This window comes from Ranitomeya variabilis, chromosome 4 (assembly GCF_051348905.1).
Source record: "Ranitomeya variabilis isolate aRanVar5 chromosome 4, aRanVar5.hap1, whole genome shotgun sequence".
NCBI lineage: Eukaryota > Metazoa > Chordata > Amphibia > Anura > Dendrobatidae > Ranitomeya > Ranitomeya variabilis.
The window spans coordinates 677,403,368-677,424,266 of record NC_135235.1 but is presented as its reverse complement, the minus strand read 5'-3'; the positions used below and the strand labels follow the sequence as shown (position 1 = coordinate 677,424,266).

The window sequence follows — 20,899 nt, the reverse complement described above, 5'->3', positions numbered from 1 at the left end:
TATATTTGTGTTGCAGATAAATATTGGGGAGACAAATGTGAATACTGGGGAGCGGCAGCATGGAACACTGGTGACAGTTGGGGATACAAACCCCCATCAGCCCTAAACAGAAAAGATAAAGATGGCAAGTCCTTAATTGACCGTATGCGCCTAACAAAGCAGGCCTTCAGGAAAGGGTGCAGCACCAGGGGGGAATGCAACCGACTCATCCTTAGCATTGAAAACCCCTCCCCAGGTGATGCCGGTACTTACATAATGAGTAGTACACCTCCAAGTGGTGAACGCAAACCCCCTGTGCAGTACTCAGGAAAATTCAAGCTGGCAAATGCAGCTGACAAGCCCAATGTGACTCAGGAGACCCCTAGTAACGTAAAGGTACTGACAAACCCGACCTATGAGGAGACTTTAGCAGTAGAGACTGGGTTCTCTGAAACCAATTACTGGCTAGAGTGGGTAAGATACACCGCCCAACAGCATAATGGGAGTGGCTGTTATGCATGTGCCGGAGCCAGACCCCATCTGGGCACAGTGCCACTTAACATCCCAGAATCCCAGCAGGCCTGTTTCCTCAGCATATACACTAACTCATCTCATTCTGCATCCTGTGAACACTGGAAGTCTAAGTACCCACTCATGACTAAAGACACCCCCCCAGGGACTGGTATAACAATATACCCTGGTAATTACACCTGTTACACACGCACAGGGGCTGGCAGGGATGTAAAAAACTTCACTAAAGGGTTCTGCTCAGAATACAGTACCACCACTGACAACCTAATCAATCATGTGGTCTCCCTAGGTGACATATACTGGATCTGTGGTGATATGAAGATACGTAGCAGACTGGAGGGTGTTTGGGTAGGCCAATGTGCACTGGCAAAAATTCTGATGCCTTTCCACCTGTTTCCCTACACCCGTGAGTCCTCACCCAGTACGGCAGTTAACAGACCAAAGCGGGCAAGTGCCCCAAAAGGCAGTTTTGATCCACATGTTTATATAGACAACGTAGGTGTGCCAAGGGGGGTACCTGATGAATTCAAAGCCAGGGACCAGGTCAAGGCAGGATTTGAGTCATTGTTGCCAATAATAACTGTGAACAAAAATGTTGATTGGATAAATTATGTGTATTACAACCAGCAGAGATTTGTTAACTACACCCGAGATGCTCTAAAAGGTCTGGCAGACCAGTTGGGCCCCACTTCCATCATGGCATTCCAAAACAGGATGGCCCTAGACATGATTCTAGCTGAAAAAGGAGGTGTTTGTAAAATGATCAAAGACACCTGTTGCACCTACATCCCAGACAATACTGGTCCCAATGGTAAAGTCACGGTGGCGATACAGAAACTCACCGAGCTATCAGAGGAATTGAAACAAAACTCAGGAGTGAAGGATCCTTGGGACCAGTACTTTGGATGGATGAAAGGGTGGCAAAGATTATTAGCACAGATTGGGGCAGCCATACTTGTTATTTTTGTTCTTGTGATAATTTCTGGTTGCTGCGTAATCCCTTGTATCCGCAGGATGATGGAAAAGACAGTCAAGGAAACCACAAACCTGATGCCCCTGATGCCACATCTCCTCCTGGACGAACCTATCCGAATCCAGATTCACCCACCTGACGACGCACCCCACCCCGATGAGGATGAATACGTGGAGCTGATTGGAGAACTTCGCCAATATGAGACTATGAATGCTTCCACCCCCCTTTAGGGACAGATCTCCTGACCGCCCATTTGCGAAAAGTCTGTACGGTGTAGGGCATGTACGTTAGGTATATGTCAGTTCGCCGACAGCACAAAAGAGTTGCAGCGCTTTGGGACAGGAGGCTAGGATTAGGGCAAGTGATATCTAAGGGGGGCTTGTGATAGAAATATATATATCATGTAGATCTCACTTGCATGTATATCCCTTTAAATCATGTCCTAGCTTAAAAGCAAATATATTCAGCTATTTTATGATCAATTGCTCAATTTAATCACATGAGTTAGGCAAGACAGACCTCGGGACTTTTTGGTATGCTTAGATCACCAGAGAACAGGGAAGTTAAAGCATATGATTCGAAACTAATGTCCCAAAATGTTGCTGACTAGCAGGATAAAGGTGGCAGATGTTTTCTAAAGTGCAAGATCAGTTTGTTGCTAGGTAGACCATAGTTCAAAGATGTCATGTACTAAGTTAAATGCATTATGTACTCAGTCAGCCAATGAAATAATAGCTAAATTGTATGTTAATCTGCTAACCACTCCCATTTTATACGCTTTTACTCCCATTTTATACGCTTTTATAAGATCATGTATTAAGGAAATAAACCAGAGATCTGGATGGAATGTTATACTGTCACTTTGTGTCAGAGTTCATTCTTTCTTGAGCGCTCAATAGATCAGATCTGATAATAATTGGGAACGGACACAGCATACATACGGGGTTAAATTCACCCCGAGCCAAAATTCTATAACACCACCCTGTATGCATGGTTCCCCCATCCTGTATGCATGGTTCCCCATCCTCCCACCCTGTATGCATGGTTCCCCCATCCTCCCACCCTGTATGCATGGCTCCCCCATCCTCCCATCTTGTATGAATGGCTCGGCTCCTCCTATCCTGTATGCATGGCTCGGCTCGCCCATCCTCCCACCCTGTATGCATGGCTCTCCCATCCTCCCACCTAGTATGCATGGCTCCCCCATCCTCCCATCCTGTGTGCATGGCTCTCCCATCCTCCTATCTTGTATGAATGGCTCGGCTCCTCCATCCTCCTATCCTATATGCATGGCTAGGCTCGCCCATCCTCCCACCCTGTATGCAAGGCTCCCCATCCTCCCATCCTGTATTTATGGCTCCCCCATCCTCCCATCCTGTATGCATGGCTCCCCCATCCTATCCTGCATGCATGGCTCCCCCATCCTACCACCCTGTATGCATGGCTCCCCATCCTCCCATCCTGTATGCATGGCTCCCCCATCCTCCCATCCTGTATGCATGGCTCCCCCATCCTCCCATCCTGAATGCATGGCTCCCCCATCCTCCCACCCTGTATGCATGGCTCCCCCATCCTCCTGTCCTCCTCCCGTCCTCCTCTGTCATACTCACCTTTCTCTCACCGCGTGGTGCAGAACTTCCCGGCATCTCTGCAGCGTCTTCCTTCCTGTATGAGTGGTCACGTGATACCACTCATTAAAGGGAACCTGTCACCCCCAAAATCGCTGGTGAGGTAAGCTCACCGGCATCAGGGGCTTATCTACAGCAGTATACAGTGCATTCCTCCATACTGTTTCCTCATACATGCCCCCCCATTCCTTAGTACTGTTTCCTCATACATGTCCCCCATCCTGTATGCATGGCTCGGATCCCCCATCCTCCCATCTTGTATGCATGGCTTGGCTCCCTCATACTCCCATCTTGTATGCATGTCTCGGTTCCCCCATCCTCCCATCCTGTATGCATGGCTCGGCTCCCCCATCCTCCCTCCCTGTATGCATGGTTCCCCCACCCTGTATGCATGGTTCCCCCATCCTCCCACCCTGTATGCATGGCTCCCCCATCCTCCCACCCTGTATGCATGGTTCCCCCATCCTGTATGCATGGTTCCCCATCCTCCCACCCTGTATGCATGGTTCCCCCATCCTCCCACCCTGTATGCATGGCTCCCCCATCCTCCCATCTTGCATGAATGGCTCGGCTCCTCCTATCCTGTATGCATGGCTCGGCTCGCCCATCCTCCCACCCTGTATGCATGGCTCTCCCATCCTCCCACCTAGTATGCATGGCTCCCCCATCCTCCCGTCCTGTATGCATGGCTCCCCCATCCTCCCATCCTGTGTGCATGGCTCTCCCATCCTCCCATCTTGTATGAATGGCTCGGCTCCTCCATCCTTCTATCCTATATGCATGGCTTGGCTCGCCCATCCTCCCACCCTGTATGCATGGCTCCCCCATCCTCCCATCCTGTATGCATGGCTCCCCCATCCTCCCATTCTGTATGCATGGCTCCCCCATCCTCCCATCCTGTATGCATGGCTCCCCCATCCTCCCATCTTGTATGAATGGCTCGACTCCTCCATCCTCCTATCCTATATGCATGGCTCGGCTCGCCCATCCTCCCACCCTGTATGCAAGGCTCCCCCATCCTCCCATCCTGTATGCATGGCTCCCCCATCCTCCCATCCTGTATGCATGGCTCCCCCATCCTCCCATCCTGTAAGCATGGCTCCCCCATCCTATCCTGCATGCATGGCTCCCCCATCCTACCACCCTGTATGCATGGCTCCCCATCCTCCCATCCTGTATGCATGGCTCCCCCATCCTCTCATCCTGTATGCATGGCTCCCCCATCCTCCCATCCTGAATGCATGGCTCCCCCATCCTCCCACCCTGTATGCATGGCTCCCCCCATCCTCCTCCTGTCCTCCTCCCGTCCTCCTCTGTCATACTCACCTTTCTCTCACCGCGCGGTGCAGAACTTCCCGGCATCTCTGCAGCGTCTTCCTTCCTGTATGAGTGGTCACGTGATACCACTCATTAAAGGGAACCTGTCACCCCCAAAATCGCTGGTGAGGTAAGCTCACCGGCATCAGGGGCTTATCTACAGCAGTATACAGTGCAGAGCCGCGCAGTATACAGCGCAGAGCCGCGCAGTATACAGCGCAGAGCCCCGCAGTATACAGCGCAGAGCCCCGCAGTATACAGCGCAGAGCCCCGCAGTATACAGCGCAGAGCCGCGCAGTATACAGCGCAGAGCCGCGCAGTATACAGCGCAGAGTGGCCCCGCCCACCAAATCGGCCCCTGAGGGGCCCCGCCCACCAAATCGGACCCAGAGTGACCCCGCCCACCAAATTGGACCCAGAGTGACCCCGCCCACCAAATCGGACCCAGAGTGGCCACGCCCACCAAATCGGACCGAGTGGCCCCGCCCACCAAATCGGACCCAGAGTGACCCCGCCCTCCAAATCGGACCCAGAGTGACCCCGCTCACCAAATCAGACCCAGAGTGACCCCGCCCACCAAATCGGTCCCAGAGTGACCCCGCCCACCAAATCGGTCCCTGAGGGTCCCCGCCCACCAAATCGGTCCCTGAGGGTCCCCGCCCACCAAATCGGACCCTGAGGGTCCCCGCCCACCAAATCGGACCCTGAGTGGCCCCGCCCACCAAATCGGACCCAGAGTGACCCTGCCCACCAAATCGGAACCAGAGTGACCCCGCCCACCAAATCGATCCCTGAGGTACCCCGCCCACCAAATCGGACCCAGAGTGACCCCGCCCACCAAATCTGTCCCTGAGGGGCCCCGCCCACCAAATCGACCCCTGAGGGGCCCCGCCCACCGAATCGGCCCCTGAGGGGCCCCGCCCACCAAATCGGCCCCTGAGGGGCCCCGCCCACCAAATCGGACTCAGAGTGGCCCCGCCCACCAAATCGGCCCTTGAGGGTCCCCGCCCACCAAATCGGCCCCTAAGGGGCCCCGCCCACCAAATCGGCCCCTGAGGGTCCCCACCCACCAAATCGGCCCCTGAGGGTCCCCGCCCACCAAATCGGCCCCTGAAGTGCCCCGCCCACCAAATCGGACCGAGTGGCCCCGCCCACCAAATCGGCCCCTGGGGGGCCCCGCCCACCAAATCGGCCCCTGAGGGTCCCCGCCCACCAAATCGGCCCTTGAGGGGCCCCGCCCACCAAATTGGCCCCTGAGGTCCTTGCCCACCAAATCGGCCCAAGTGGCCCCGCCCACCAAATCGGCCCCTGAGGGGCCCCGCCCACCAAATCGGCCCCAGAGGGGCCCCCTGGCCACCAAATCGGCCCCAGAGGGGCCCCCGCCCACCAAATCGGCCCCTGAGGGGCCCCGCCCACCAAATCGGACCCCAGAGTGGCCCCGCCCACCAAATCGGCCCCTGAGGGGCCCCGCCCACCAAATCCTCAACCCTGAGGGGCACCCAAGTGTGAAAGTCTTGCAGGGGCAGCCCAGGCACCATTCCAAAGCACTATCTGTAGTTCCTTCAGGAAATACCCATCTAGTTTCAATTGACATCTCTCGTGTTGGAGCCATGATTCATATCATTCCACTTTGTGCAACAGCTCTCCAAGGTGTGATCACTCCTTTTTAGATGCAGACTAAAGAGCAGATCTAATTTGATGTATGAAATTTGATGTAATTTGGGTATGAAAATTTACAGGGTGATTCCATAATTTTTTCCTCAGAATTTAGTGATTCCATAATTTTTCCCTATGCTTGGTTAAAAAAAGTAACCATTACTGACTACCACATTTTTTGTTCTTGATTTCTTTTAGTGTTTCTTAATCCCATATGATGTACTATCCTGTCGAGGTGACCTGGGACTTAATTCCCAGTGATGGGATAGTAAGTTTTAGTCAATCAGGGGGGGAGCGCGGCCGATCACCACCGGGTGTCAGCTGATTATTACAGCTAACATCCAGCAGTATGTGCCAGGAGCAGTCAAGGACCGCTCCCAACACATTAACCCCCGGCAAACTGCAATCAAAGATGATCGCAGCATTCCGGCGGCACAGGGAAACATCGCGCAGGGAGGGGGTTCCCTGCGTGCTTCCCTGAGACCCTTAGAGCAATGCGATGTGATCGCGTTGCTCCGAGGGTCTCCTACCTCCTCCCTGCAGGCCCTGTATCCAAAATGGCCGCGGGGGGCCTTCCCGGTCCGCAGAGAGGTGGCTTTCAAGCGCCTGCTCAGAGCAGGCGCCGGGAAGCCTCCCTGCAGTGCCTGTCCGGTCGCTGATCTGACACAGTGCACTGCAAAGTGTCAGATCAGCGATCTGTCACTATACAGTGATGTCCCCCCCTGGGGCAATGTAAAAAAGTAAAAAAAATTACATGTGTAAAAAAAAAAAAAAATCCTAAATAAAGAAAAAAATATATTATTCCAATAAATACATTTCTTTATCTAAATAAAACAATAAAAGTACACATATTTAGTATCGCCGCGTCCGTAATGACCCAACATATAAAACTGTCCCACTAGTTTACCCCTTCACTGAACACCATTAAAAAAAAGAGGCAAAAAAACAATGCTTTATTATCATACCGCTGAACAAAAAGTGCAATAATACGCGATCAAAAAGATGGATATAAATATCCATGGTGCCGCTGAAACCGTCATCTTGTCCCACAAAAAACGAGCTGCCATACAGCATCATCAGCGAAAAAATAAAAAAGTTATAGTCCTCAGAATAAAGCGATGCAAAAATAATTATTTTTTATATAAAATAGTTTTTATCGTATAAAAGTGCCAAAACATAAAAAAATGATATAATTGAGGTATCGCTGTAATCATACTGACCCAAAGAATAAAACTGCTTTATCAATTTTACCAAACATGGAACGGTATAACCCAGACCCAGAAGAAATTCATGAATAGCTGGTTTTTGGTCATTCTGCCTCACAAAAATCGGAATAAAAAGCCATCAAAAAATGTCACATGGCCTAAAATGGTACCAATAAAAATGGCATCTCATCCCACAAAAAAACAAGACCTCACATGACTCTGTGGACCAAAATATGGAAAAATTATAGCTCTCAAAATGTGGAGACGCAAAAACTATTTTTTGCAATAAAAAGCGTCTTTAAGTGTGTGACGGCTGCCAATCATAAAAATCCGCTAAAAAACTCACTATAAAAGTAAATCAAACCCCCCTTCATCACCCCCTTAGTTAGGGAAAAATAATAACATTTTAAAAAATGTATTTATTTTCATTTTCCTATTAGGGTTGGGGCTAAAGTTAGGGCTAGGGTTGGGGCTAAAGTTAGGGTTAGGGCTAAAGTTAGGGTTGGGGCTACATTTAGGGTTGGGAGCTACAGTTAGGGTTAGGGTTGGGGCTAAAGTTAGGGTTGGGGCTAAAGTTAGGGTTTGTGGTTGGGATTAGGGCTAGGGGTATGTTCGGGTTAGGAGTGTGGTTAGGGTTATGGTTAGGGTTGGGATTAGGGTTAGGGGTGTGTTTGGGTTAGGGTTTCAGTTAGAATTATGGGGTTTCCACTGTTTAGGCACATCAGGGGCTCTCCAAACGCGACATGGCGTCCGATCTCAGTTCTCCTTCCCTTCCAAGCTCTCCCGTGCACCCAAACAGGGGTTTACCCCAACATATGGGGTATCAGCGTACTCAGAAAAAATTGGACAACTTTTGGGGTCTAATTTCCCCTGTTACCCTTGGGAAAATACAAAACCAGGGGCTAAAAAATAATTTTTGTGGAAAAAAAAGGACTTTTTATTTTCACGACTGCATTATAAACTGTAGTGAAAAACTTGGTGGTTCAAAGTTCTCACAACACATCTAGATATGTTCCTTGGGGGTCTAGTTTCCAATATGGGGTCACTTGTGTGGAGTTTCTACTGTTTAGGTACATCAGGGGCTCTGCAAATGCAACGTGATGCCTGCAGACCAATCTATCTAAGTCTGCATTCCAAACGGCGCTCCTTCCCTTCCGAGCTCTGCCATGCGTCCAAATGGTGGTTCCCCCCCACATATGGGGTATCAGCGTACTCAAGACAAATTGGACAACAACTTTTGAGGTCCAATTTCTCCTGTTACTCTTGGTAAAATAAAATAAATTGGAGCTGAAGTAAATTTTTTGTGAAAAAAAAGTTAAATGTTCATTTTTTTTAAACATTCCAAAAATTCCTGTGAAACACCTGAAGAGTTAATAAACTTCTTGAATGTGGTTTTGAGCACCTTGAGGGGTGAAGTTTTTAGAATGGTGTCACACTTGGTTATTTTCTATCATATAGACCCCTCAAAGTGACTTCAAATGTGATGTTGTCCCTAAAAAAAAATGGTCTTATCAAAATGAGAATTTGCTGGTCAACTTTTAACCCTTATAACTCCCTAAAAAAAAAAAAATTTGGTTCCAAAATTGTGCTGATGTAATGTAGACATGTGGGAAATGTTAATTATTACCGTAAGTATTTTGTGTGACATATCTCTGTGATTTAACGGCATAAAAATTCAAATTTGGAAAATTTCCGTTTTTTTCACAAATAAACGCAGGTAATATCAAAGAAATTTCACGACTATCATGAAGTACAATATGTCACGAGAAAACAAAGTCAGAATCATCAGGATCAGTTGAAGCATTCCAGAGTTATAACCTCATAGGGACGGTGGTCAGAATTGTAAAAATTGGCCCGGTAATTAACGTGCAAACCACCCTTGGGGTTAAAGCCAGAAAGTTGTTATTTGAAATGACTTTAGTTTTGTGCCACGTCTGTGATCTGCTTTTTTTCTACAAAATTAAACAACTGAATGAAAATCCTCCATGGCCGGTGATTCCATAATTTTTGCCATATATATATATATATATTGCTTTGTTGCCTTAAAAGGAGGGGGGCCCAGACACATTTCCTGCACAGGGGCCCCAAGCTGTCTGTGTCCGCCCCTGTGCATGGGGGAGGGAACTGCACCTGTTCGGCCTCTAGAGGGGGCTAGAAGGATGGACATAGCTAGCAGTAATGCTATCACCAGGGGGCCCACACTGACCATCAACTGTAGATATGTTTTGAATGGGTCATCATTTGTAATAGGTTTAATTTACAAAAGCATTTCTTTGCATGTTGTCTTATGATTACCTATATGCTCTATGGTGGCACAACCCCTTTAACCCCTTCCCGACCTGGGACACAGCGTATGCGTCATGAAAGTCGGTGCCAATCCAACCTGTGACACATATGCTGCGTTACAGAATGATCGCGCTCCTGCAGGTCGGGTGAAAGGGTTAACTGTAGTTTCACCCGACCTGCAGGGACAGGGGGAGTGGTACTTCAGCCCGGGGGGGGTGGCTTCGCTCCCCTCCCCCCCCGTGGCTACGGTCGCTCTGATTGGCTGTTGAAGGTGACTGTTTCACTTTCAATCAGAGCAATCGTACTATTTCACCAATGAAAATTGGTGAAATATTACAATCCAGCCATGGCCGATGCTGGAGACCACAATCTGCTCCCACCACCAATCTCTTCCCCTCCGTCCTCTGTCCTGTCCTCTGCTGTCCTCCCCTCCGTCTTTCCGTCCGCTCCCCCTGCAGTCCAATCTCACCCCCCCGTATTCCGATCCCATCCCCCCATACTTACCGAGCTCCGAGTGTCTGTCCATCTTATTCATAGGTGCCGCCATCTTTGAAAATGGCTGGCACATGCACAGTGTGCCCTCCGAATCTGCCGGCTGACAGATTCATTCCAGGTACATTTTGATCACTGTGACTGTTAGGGTTGCAATTAGAGTTAGGGTTGCAATTAGGGTTAGGGTTGCAATTAGGGTTAAGGTTGCAAATAGGGTTAGGGTTGCAATTAGGGTTAGAATTAGGGTTGCAATTAGGGTTGCAATTAGGGTTAGGGTTGCAATTAGGGTTAGGGTTGCAATTAGGGTTAAGGTTAGAATTAGGGTTAGGGTTGCAATTAGGGGTAGGGTTAGAATTAGGCTATGTGCACACGGTGCGGATCCGCAGCGGATTGGCCGCTGAGGATTTGTAGCAGTCTTCCATCACGTTTACAGTACCATGTAAACCTATGGAAAACCAAATCCGCTTTGCCCATGGTGCGGAAAATACCACGCAGGAACGCTGCTTTGTATTTTCCACAGCATGTCAATTCTTTGTGCGGATTCCGCAGCGTTTTACACCTGTTCCTCAATAGGAATCCGCAGGTGAAATCCACACAAAAAAACAGTGGAAATCTGCGGCAAATCCAGAGGTAAAATGCAGTGCCTTTTTTTATTTTCACGACTCTGCGTTATAAAATTCTGCGAAGCACTTGGGGTCTCAAAGTGCTCACCACACATCTAGATAAGTTCCGTGGAGGGTCTAGTTTCCAAAATGGAGTCACTTGGGGGTTTCTACTGTTTAGGCACATCAGGGGCTCTGCAAACGCAACTTGACGCCTGCAGACCATTCCATCAAAGTCTGTATTTCAAAACGTCACTACTTCCCTTCCGAACCCCGACGTGTGCCCAAACAGTGGTTCCCCCCACATATGGGGTATCAGCGTACTTTGGACAAATTGGACATCAGCTTTTGTGGTCCAATTTCTCCTGTTACCCTTGTGAAAATAAAAAATTGTGGGCTAAAAAATAATTTTTGAGGAAAGAAAAATGATATTTTCAATGCTCTGCGTTATAAACTTCTTTGAAGCACTTGGGGGTTCAAAGTGCTCACTGCACATCTAAATTAGTTCCTTGGGAGGTCTAGTTTCCAAAATGGGGTCACTTGTGGGGGAGCTCCAATGTTTAAGCACACAGGGGCTCTCCAAACGCGACATGGTGTCTGCTAACTATTGGAGCTAATTTTTAATTCAAAAAGTCAAATGGCGCTCCCTCCCTTCTGAGCCCTGCCGTGTGCCCAAACAGTGGTTTACCCCCACATATGAGGTATCGGCGTACTCAGGAGAAATTGTCCAACAAATTTTAGGATCCATTTTATCCTGTTGCCCATGTGAAAATGAAAAAATTGAGGCTAAAAGAATTTTTTTGTGAAAAAAAAAGTACTTTTTCATTTTTACGGATCAATTTGTGAAGCACCTGGGGGTTCAAAGTGCTCACTATGCATCTAGATAAGTTCCTTGGGGGGTCTAGTTTCCAAAATGGGGTCACTTGTGGGGGAGCTCCAATGTTTAAGCACACAGGGGCTCTCCAAACGCGACATGGTGTCTGCTAACTATTGGCGCTAATTTTTAATTCAAAAAGTCAAATGGCGCTCCCTCCCTTCTGAGCCCTGCCGTGCGCCCAAACAGTGGTTTACCCCCACATATGAGGTATCAGTGTACTCAGGAGAAACTGGACAATAACTTTTGGGGTCCAGTTTCTCCTTTTAACCTTGGGAAAATAAAAAAAATTGTTGCTAAATGACCATTTTAGTGACTAAAAAGTTAAATGTTCATTTTTTCCTTCCATGTTGCTTCTGCTGCTGTGAAACAACTGAAGGGTTAATAAACTTCTTGAATGTGGTTTTGAGCACCTTGAGGGGTGCAGTTTTTAGAATGGTGTCACTTTTGGGTATTTTCAGCCATATAGACCCCTCAAAATGACTTCAAATGTGAGGTGGTCCCTAAAAAAATGGTTTTGTAAATTTTGTTGCAAAAATTAGAAATTGCTGGTCAAATTTTAACCCTTATAACTTCCTAGCAAAAAAAAATGTATTTCTAAAATTGTGCTGATGTAAAGTAGACATGTGGGAAATGTTATTTATTAACTATTTTGTGTCACATAACTCTCTGGTTTAACAGAATAAAAATTCAAAATTTGAAAATTGCTAAATTTTCAAAATTTTCGCCAAATTTCAATTTTTTTCACAACTAAACGCAAAAATTATCGACCTATATTTACCACTAACATGAAGCCCAATATGTCACGAAAAAACAATCTCAGAATCGCTAGGATCCGTTAAAGCGTTCCTGAGTTATTACTTCATAAAGGGACACTGGTCATAATTGCAAAAAATGGCAAGGTCATTAAGGTCAAAATAGGCTGGGTCATGAAGGGGTTAAAGAGCCTTATTTGATCTGTGGAGAGGCTGCCTCCTGACTGACCCCACACATAAACTTCCCCTCATCCAGCACCATGACAACCAGCACAGCAGAGTCCTGCACTGAGGCCCCTGATCATGTGACCCCTGACTCCTCCCCTCCTGTGACCTCATCACAGGTCCTGTGCGCACAGAGCAGCCATATATGTGGTGTGCGGCTCTGCGGGTGGAGGTAGGTGCTGGAGGCCCCATTACTGGGGTGGAGGGACATTAACCCCCTCAGCACTGAGATTCTTTCGGTGTTTTTTGTTGGCACTTTATAAGAATCATAACGTGTTGTTCTGTTTCCTGTAATAGATACATACAACCCAACTATGGAAGACAGGAAGTGAGTTGTTCAAATAGTACAGGGCCCCTTTCTTTGTCCCCACCCAATGTAATACCCCAAATTATGTTCCTTATGCAGTGTGTATGATGCCCCCCACACAGTCTAATGTTCTCACAGTATAATCTTCTCACAGTACCATCATCCCCCCCATGCAGTATAATGCTCCCACAGTACCGCAATCCCCCACTCAGTGTAACGTTTCCACAGTACCGCCATCCCCCACACAGTATAATGTTTCCACAGTATCTCCATCCCTCATACACAGTATAATATTCCCACAGTACTACGATCCTCCAACACCCAGCATAATGTTCCAACAGTACCGCCACCAACCCCACACACAATATATTATTTTCACTGTACTGCCATTTTCCCCCCACACAGCATATTGTTCTCACCCTTCCTCCATCCCCTCACATACCGTGTTCCCAGGGTAATGTCATCTCCCACACACAATATAATGTTCCCACAGTACCACCAATCCCACCCACACACAATATATTGTTCCCACAGTTCCACCTCCCCCCCACACATACAATATAATGTTCCCACAGTACCGCCACCCCCCATACAGTATGTTTCCACAGTACCTCCATCCCCCCCACCCAGTATAATGTTCCCACAGTACCGCCACCCCCACACAGTATGTTTTCACAGTACCGCCATCCCCCCACACAGTATAATGTTCCCACAGTACCACCATCCCCCACACAGTATAATGTTCCCACTGTGCTGCCATCCCCCCACACACAGTATATTGTTCCCACAGTTCCACCTCCCCCCACACATACCATATAATGTTCCCAGGGTACTGTCATCTCCGACACACACAATATAATGTTCCCACAGTACCACCAATCCCCCCCCCCCCCCACACACACACAGTATAATGTTCCCAGAGTACCGCCTGAGGTCCTGCAGTTGGAATAAATCCTGAGATTTTACAGTTGGTATAATCCCTCTGAAAAAATGGTTTTACCTTTGCCTGCTCCCTTGCATACAGTTGAAACCAGAAGTTTACATACACTATATAAAAAGACACATCTGCAGGTTTTTCTCAATATCTGACATGAAATCGGAATGAACCTTTCCCGTTTTAGGTCAATTAGGATTATTATAATTAATTATTGCCAAATGTCAGAATAATGAGAGGCAGAGAATGTTTTAAGGCATTTGTATTACTTATTGCAAGGTCAAAGTTTCCATACATGTCATTAGTATTTGGTACCATTGCACTTAAAGGGCCACTGTCACCCCCTCCAGCCGTTATAAACTAAATGAGCCACCTTGTGCAGCAGTAATGCTGCATTCTAACAAGGTGGCTCTTTTAGTTTTTGGTGCATGTATTCCCAAAATAAAGCTTTTTATAACTTCTCCAAAATACCTGTCTTTCGCCAGGGAGGCAGGTCCTCACCCCCCTGCTTGAAACACCACACTGCCGTCACTCAAATCTTCAGGGGCCGCCGGGCGCCGCCCCCATCACGCTGTTTTCGCATGAAATCCGGCGCCTGCGCTGTGTAGTACTGTCTGGTGCAGGCGCAGTGAGCTCTGCCCGTCTGACGTCACAGCCAGGCTTGCAGACTGCGCCTGTGCGGCCAGTGCGGCCACCCACCTTGTGAATCCCAGCCCCGCAGTGTGTTATGCATTATGCAGAGTGCGGGGCTGGGATTCACAAGCAGGGCGGCAGCACAGGCGCAGTCTGCAAGCCTGGCTGTGACGTCAGACGGCCAGAGCTCACTGCGCCTGCACCAGACAGTACTACACAGCGCAGGCGCCGGATTTCATGCGAAAACAGCGCGATTGGGGCGGCGCCCGGCGGCCCCTGAAGATTTGAGTGACGGCAGTGTGGCGTTTCAAGCAGGGGGGTGAGGACCTGCCTCCCTGGCGAAAGACAGGTATTTTGGAGAAGTTATAAAAAGCTTTATTTTGGAAATACATGCACCAAAAACTAAAAGAGCCACCTTGTTAGAATGCAGCATTACTGCTGCACAAGGTGGCTCTTTTAGTTTATAACGGCTGGAGGGGGGTGACAGTGGCCCTTTAAACTGAATGATTTGCGTCTAAAGGTTTGGGATCTCCTTCCATAAGCTTCTCACAATAGTTGGTTGGAATTTGGGCCCACTCCTCCTGACAAAACTGGTGTAACTGATAAAGGTTTGTAGGTCGCCCTGCTCGCACCTGCCTTTTCAGCTTTGTCCATAAATTTTCAATAGGATTGAGATTAGGGCTTTGTGATGGCCGCTCTAAAACATTGACTTTGTTATCCTTAAGTTATTTTGGCAGTATGCTTTGGGTCAGTGTCCATTTGGAAGACCCATATCCGTTCAAGCTTTAACTTCCTGGCTGATGTCCTGAGATGTTGCTTCAGTATTGCCTTATAATCTTCTTTCCATCTAATAACCCCCCACGACAGCACGGAGGATGTCATCTCATCCTAAAAGGGACAGTAAACAGTCTCCTAGCGCTGTTCCTGACTCCATCAGATTCAGAACTTTCCCCCTGCAGTCTGAACCTTTGGGTAAAGTCTGGGGGGTCTTCAGTCTGGAGGCCTCTCTGATCTCTCCTGCCCATCTCTTCCCTCTTTTTCCTTGGCTGGACCGGAGAAGCCGGGACGCAGCGAGGGAGGCATGCTTTCGGCTTCCCTAGAGTGACGTGGTCGGGGCATCTGGAAGTGACGTTAGATGCTGGGTGTCTTTTGATTGCGTCACTTCCGAGTTTGCGTTCCATAGTGGAACGCACCAAAGAAAAATTTCAGGGGGCAGACTTATACCTCTTGAAGGTTCCCTCAACACCATAAATGATGGGGGGGGGAGTCCCTCTGACTCAGAGGAGGTGCTGGTCCAGACCTCTGCATAAAAGTGCCCCAGAAAGAGGACCAAGCAAGGTAGGACAAATCTATGGTGGTAGCATGGACAGTTCATGGGTAATTCCCTCCCCTGCTCAATTATTTTGTTAGTTGGATCCAGTAATAATAAATAAAATGTAAGTATTCATATTATTGTGGTACTTCATAATATCACTGGGGAAAGGAGGTTATTTGACCTTTTTCGTGTTTCCGGTCCCTATTAGGATGAGATGACATCCTCCTGTGTGCTGTCGTGGTGAGTTGTTAGAAACCGAATTACCTGTAAGTCTAATTCTATTTTCTCATGATGCCATCTATTTTGAGAAGTGCACCAGGCCCTCCAGCAGCAAAACAACCCCACAACATGATGCTGCCACCTCTGTGTTTCACAGTTGGGATGGTGTTCGTAGGACTAATATCTTCCTGGCAGAGTGGCCTTTCAGCCCATGTTGATACAGTACTCGTTTCACTGTGGATATTGACACAATCTTACCAGCTTCCACCATCATCTTGACAAGGTATTTTGCTTTGGTCCTTGGGTTGATAAGAACATGTCGGACCAAAACACGTTCATGGGACACAGGATCCAAAATTCTCTTCCTGATATCTTGACTAATTTATTGAGACTTTCCCATGATGCTACACAAAGAAGCAGTGTGTTTCAAGTGTTCATTAAAATACATCCACAGGTGTGTCTCTATTTAACTCAGATGTTACCAAAAAACCTATCAGAAGCTTCCAAACAAATGACATCATCATATGGGCAAATAAAAATGGTAATCTTCGGCACTCAAAAAATTACTGAGAGATTCACAGATTCATACGATAATCCTTTTAATGTACAGCCAACATAAGGGATATATAGACATCAATCCATCCAACGTTTCAGCATATCTGCCTTTATCAAGGAGGTCTACAAATATATAGATACAAAGAATAAACAATGATGGAAAAAAATGAAAATAACCATATATGATTCTCCTCATCATATACAAATAACCGAAAGGCTACACTATGATATTATATACATATAAGACAAGCAAATAGAGAGTAATAACCATTGGCTGTAGGTCAATAATTTGCCTATGGAAATATATAACCATATATATTTAAGCATGTAAATAGAAACATAACCGAAACACGGTCCATAATCCATTATTCATCTAATCAGGCAACCATATGAGCCCAAAAAAATAAGGTAATAAAATTGAGATAAAAAAACATATTCAAAGTAAAGGAGAGTAAATGAAGACCCCAATGTGGAGGCGAGAGGGAACAAAATAAGAATGAATGATTCTAGTGAAAGGTACCCAAAAACAGGAAGGTAAAATAAGAGGGAAAAAGAAAACTGTGGCAAAGGCAAAAAAGAAAAATAGTAATGAATAAAGGAGGATATATGATAGGAGGTGTAACGACACCTATATAAATACCTGTATAGAGTTAACTCAAGTTAAGGACCATGTGAGACCAGTCAAAACAATGACTATTGTGGGAACAGCACTACGCTGCAATGACGTACAAGTGACGCAAGAAAATGGGTGATAATAAGAGAGGAAAACCATATGCATCCAGACGTAAAGAGTCCTGGAACCATACCTGCGGTGTGAGGCTGTTGGCGTGCTTGCGGCGGTTACATGCGGTGAGTGAGGGAGGAAGCAGGAAGTTGCCATAAATGCAGCTCCCCCGAGACGTCACGTCCAGTGAGTTCATGCCCAAAACAGTAGCATGGAAATGTGAGAAGTGCAGCCCGCACGTGCACAGTAAGGCTACTTTCACACTAGCGTTAACTGCATTACGTCGCAAATGCGTCGTTTTGCCGAAAAAACGCATCCTGCAAAAGTGCTTGCAGGATGCGTTTTTTCTGCATTGACTAACATTAGCGACGCATTTGCGACGCAATGACACACGTCGCAACCGTCCTGCGACGGTTGCGCCGTGCTGTGGCGGACCGTCGGGAGCAAAAAACGTTACATGTAACGTTTTTTGCTCCCGACGGTCCGCTTTTTCCGACCGCGCATGCGCGGCCGGAACTCCGCCGGAACTCCGCCCCCACCTCCCCGCACTTCCCCGCACCTCACAATGGGGCAGCGGATGCGCTGGAAAAATGCATCCGCTGCCCCCGTTGTGCGGCGGGGACAACGCTAGCGTCGGGGACCTCGGCCCGACGCACGGCGATGGGCCGAGCCCGACGCTAGTGTGAAAGTAGCCTTAGGGACCCGGAGTCCGATGTGCTAATAAAGAAACGAAAGTGCGCATGCGCCACTAGTGCTAAAGAGCGGAGAAGATAATACAAACCGTCTGGCGCTAGATTGGAATTGTGCTGTGCTATCACTTTAAGAGCTGATATTATCTGGCAAAACTGTGCTGGTGTGGTCATGTACAGTTCGCAGGCGTTGGCATAGTAACTGGGCCTGACTGCGCATATCAATGAGCTAATCAGCCAGGTGGCAGGTACATTTCAAATTGCCTCAGAAACCCGGCCATTATAACCTATGGGAAAATTTCCCTATTGAAATGCATTAAAATGAGGGGAAAAAAAAAATTTCAAACGCAAATTGCGCCAAAACTACAAATCCGATCGACACGAAAAATACTTAGCACACCTCTTGGGGACGCTGGCTTCGAAATGACACCTCACTGGAGTCTGTGAGTGAAGCGGTTCGGGCCGCATTACGTGCGGAATGAATAAGAATAAGAAGTTATCCACGATGGAATAACAGTATAGTGCTTTGTTCCAAAGCACTATAATTAGTACATAATTAAGTGGTCAAAACAGAGACATTTATGTACTTCAATAGAAAACAAATTATCTTTGTAGAGCTTCATATTCTCTATTCATGCCCCATGGATGAAGCGTCTGGAGTGTAAAAATCCAGAATGCTTCACGTTCTTTTAGTTTATGTACTCTGTTGCCAACTCGTCTGGATTCGGCAATACTTTCCAAAACTTGAACTCTCAATTGGGATACTGTATGTCCAGCAACTGGCAACATCATGCGCTTACAGCAGATTGTTTGTTGTGAACTCTGTTTTTGGGCTCCCTCTAGTGGTCACAAGCGGTACTGTGTAGTGTTGTCTTTCTGCAGGTTGGCAGCATCAGCTGGTTCGTTATCCTTGGTTGGTTTCCTATTTAGCTCACCTGGATACTCAGTTCCTTGCCTGCTCTCAATGTATTCAGTGCTCTTCAGATTCCTTGTGACTACCTTGCTCCCAGTCTCTCCAAGACAAGCTAAGTTTTTGTTTGATCATTTTTTGATTATCAGCATTTATTATGTTTTTAGTCCAGCTCGCTAAAATGTGATTTTTTCGCTTGCTGGTTGCTCTAGGGGACTGAGTTTCTCCCCCCACACCGTTAGTTGGTGCGGGGGTTCTTGAAATCTCAGTGTGGATATTTTGTAAGGGTTTTTTACTGACCGCACAGACCCCTTTACTATTTTCTGCTATCTAGTATTAGTGGGCCTCATTTGCTAAATCTGTTTTCACCCCTGTGTATGTGCCTTCCTCTTACCTCACCGTTATTATATGTTGGGGGCTTCTATATCTTTGGGGATTATTTCTCTGGAGGCAAGAGAGGTCTTTCTTTCTCTCTAGGGGTAGTTAGTTCCTCAGGCTGGCTCGAGACGTCTAGGATTTTTAGGCAGGTTCACCGGCTACTTCTAGTGTGTTTGGATAGGTTCAGATTTGCGGTCAGTCCAGTTTGCCACCTCCCTAGAGCTTGTCCTATGTATGTTACTAGCTGGAGTAATTTGTGATCCTCAACCACTAAGGATCATAACAATTGTTGATTTGTGTTGGGAAATGCGGTCACGGATATATTGGGTGGTCTCTCCAACATATCCGAGATCACATGTGCATTTAATTAGGTATACAACGTATGAGGAATGACATGTAAAAAAACTTCTGTTAGGAAAACCTTTTCCTGACTTTGGATGTGAAAAGGTGTCCCCTTTATTGACGTTGGAACATTGGGGACAATATAAACAGGGAAAAGTCCAATTTTTCTGAGTCATTAACGTCAATTGTCTGTGTTTGTCTCTCTCTCGGAACCAGTGTCCGCCCTGAAGAACAAATTTCTGATGTTTTGAGGTCTTTTGTGACAATTAAGGAGAAGAACATTAAACTCTGGAATGGCAGGATAGGCCTTAACTAGAATTGGCCAGTGTTTGAGAACACAATTTTTTAGAAAATTCATATATGGATGATACGTAGTAATAAAACCCACCCTATTGGATTTAACAGTACGGGATGGACTAAATTGTGTGGCCACCTCCAATACTTTGTCGGTATAACCCCGATTCTAAAATTTGTCACACATTTCAGAGATTTGTTGTTCCCTTACAATTGGATCAGTGACAATGCAATTCACTCTGTGTATTTGAGATTTAGGTAATGATTTCTTCATGTGAGATGGGTGACAACTAGAATAGTGCAACAAACTGTTCCTGTCGGTTGGTTTAGTATACAGGTCAATGTCAAAGTGACCATCTCTTATCGTAACCAGGGTATCAAGAAAATTCACACTACTTAGATGTTTGTGTAATGCAAAGGTCTAATTCGGAACCTGAGTATTGATATAAGGAAAGAATTCCATTAAAGAAGATTCATCTCCATTCCAAATCAAGAAGATATCATGAATGAATCTTTTCCAGTTAAGGGAATGTCTCAGAAAAAGTGTATGGGTATAAACGTATCTCTCCTCGAATGACGCCATAAATATATTCGCATAAGGAGGCGCTACATTGGATCCCATTGCTGTACCGACCTTTTGAATAAAAAACTGATCCGCAAAAAGAAAAAAGTTCTGAGCGAGTATCAGTGACAATAAAGCCATGCAAAAATCTTTCTGATCAAGTGAAATCTGTGTGTGTATCCAGAAAGAGGCCAACAGCCTCCATGCCTTTAGTATGGTCTGTGCTAGTGTACAGATTATTGACGTCCATGGTGACAAGAATACAATCTTTTGTTAGTGAATTCAATGTATGTAGACAGCCAGAAAATCTGATGTGTCCTCGATGAAGGAAACAACATTTATCAAAAGGGGGTAAGGATTTTCTCCAATATCCTCGCTGCTGGTGATAATAAAGAGTTAGTAGAAGACATCCTGGTGGTCATCATATGGGCAGTCCAGAATTGTTTAACCCCTTTCCGACATTGGGCGTAATTGTACACTCACGTCGGAATCCCTCCCTTTGATGTGGGCTCTG

At 46.8% G+C, this 20,899-nt stretch overlaps 2 protein-coding genes across 3 annotated transcripts in view; both read left to right on the top strand.

Moving 5' to 3' along the window:
* The window catches only part of LOC143768210 (uncharacterized), a 422,546-nt gene that overhangs the window by 271,086 nt on the left and 130,561 nt on the right, over positions 1–20,899 (top strand). The gene's annotated exons all lie outside the window — the stretch shown is intronic.
* Positions 12,613–20,899, top strand: part of LOC143766349 (uncharacterized) — a 32,726-nt gene continuing 24,439 nt past the window's right edge. The window contains exon 1 of one of the 2 annotated variants that reach the window (XM_077253972.1): positions 12,613–12,695. The gene's annotated coding sequence lies outside the window, so the exon portion shown is untranslated. The remainder of the gene's footprint in view (positions 12,696–20,899) is intronic. The other variant, XM_077253971.1, reaches the window with a different exon arrangement.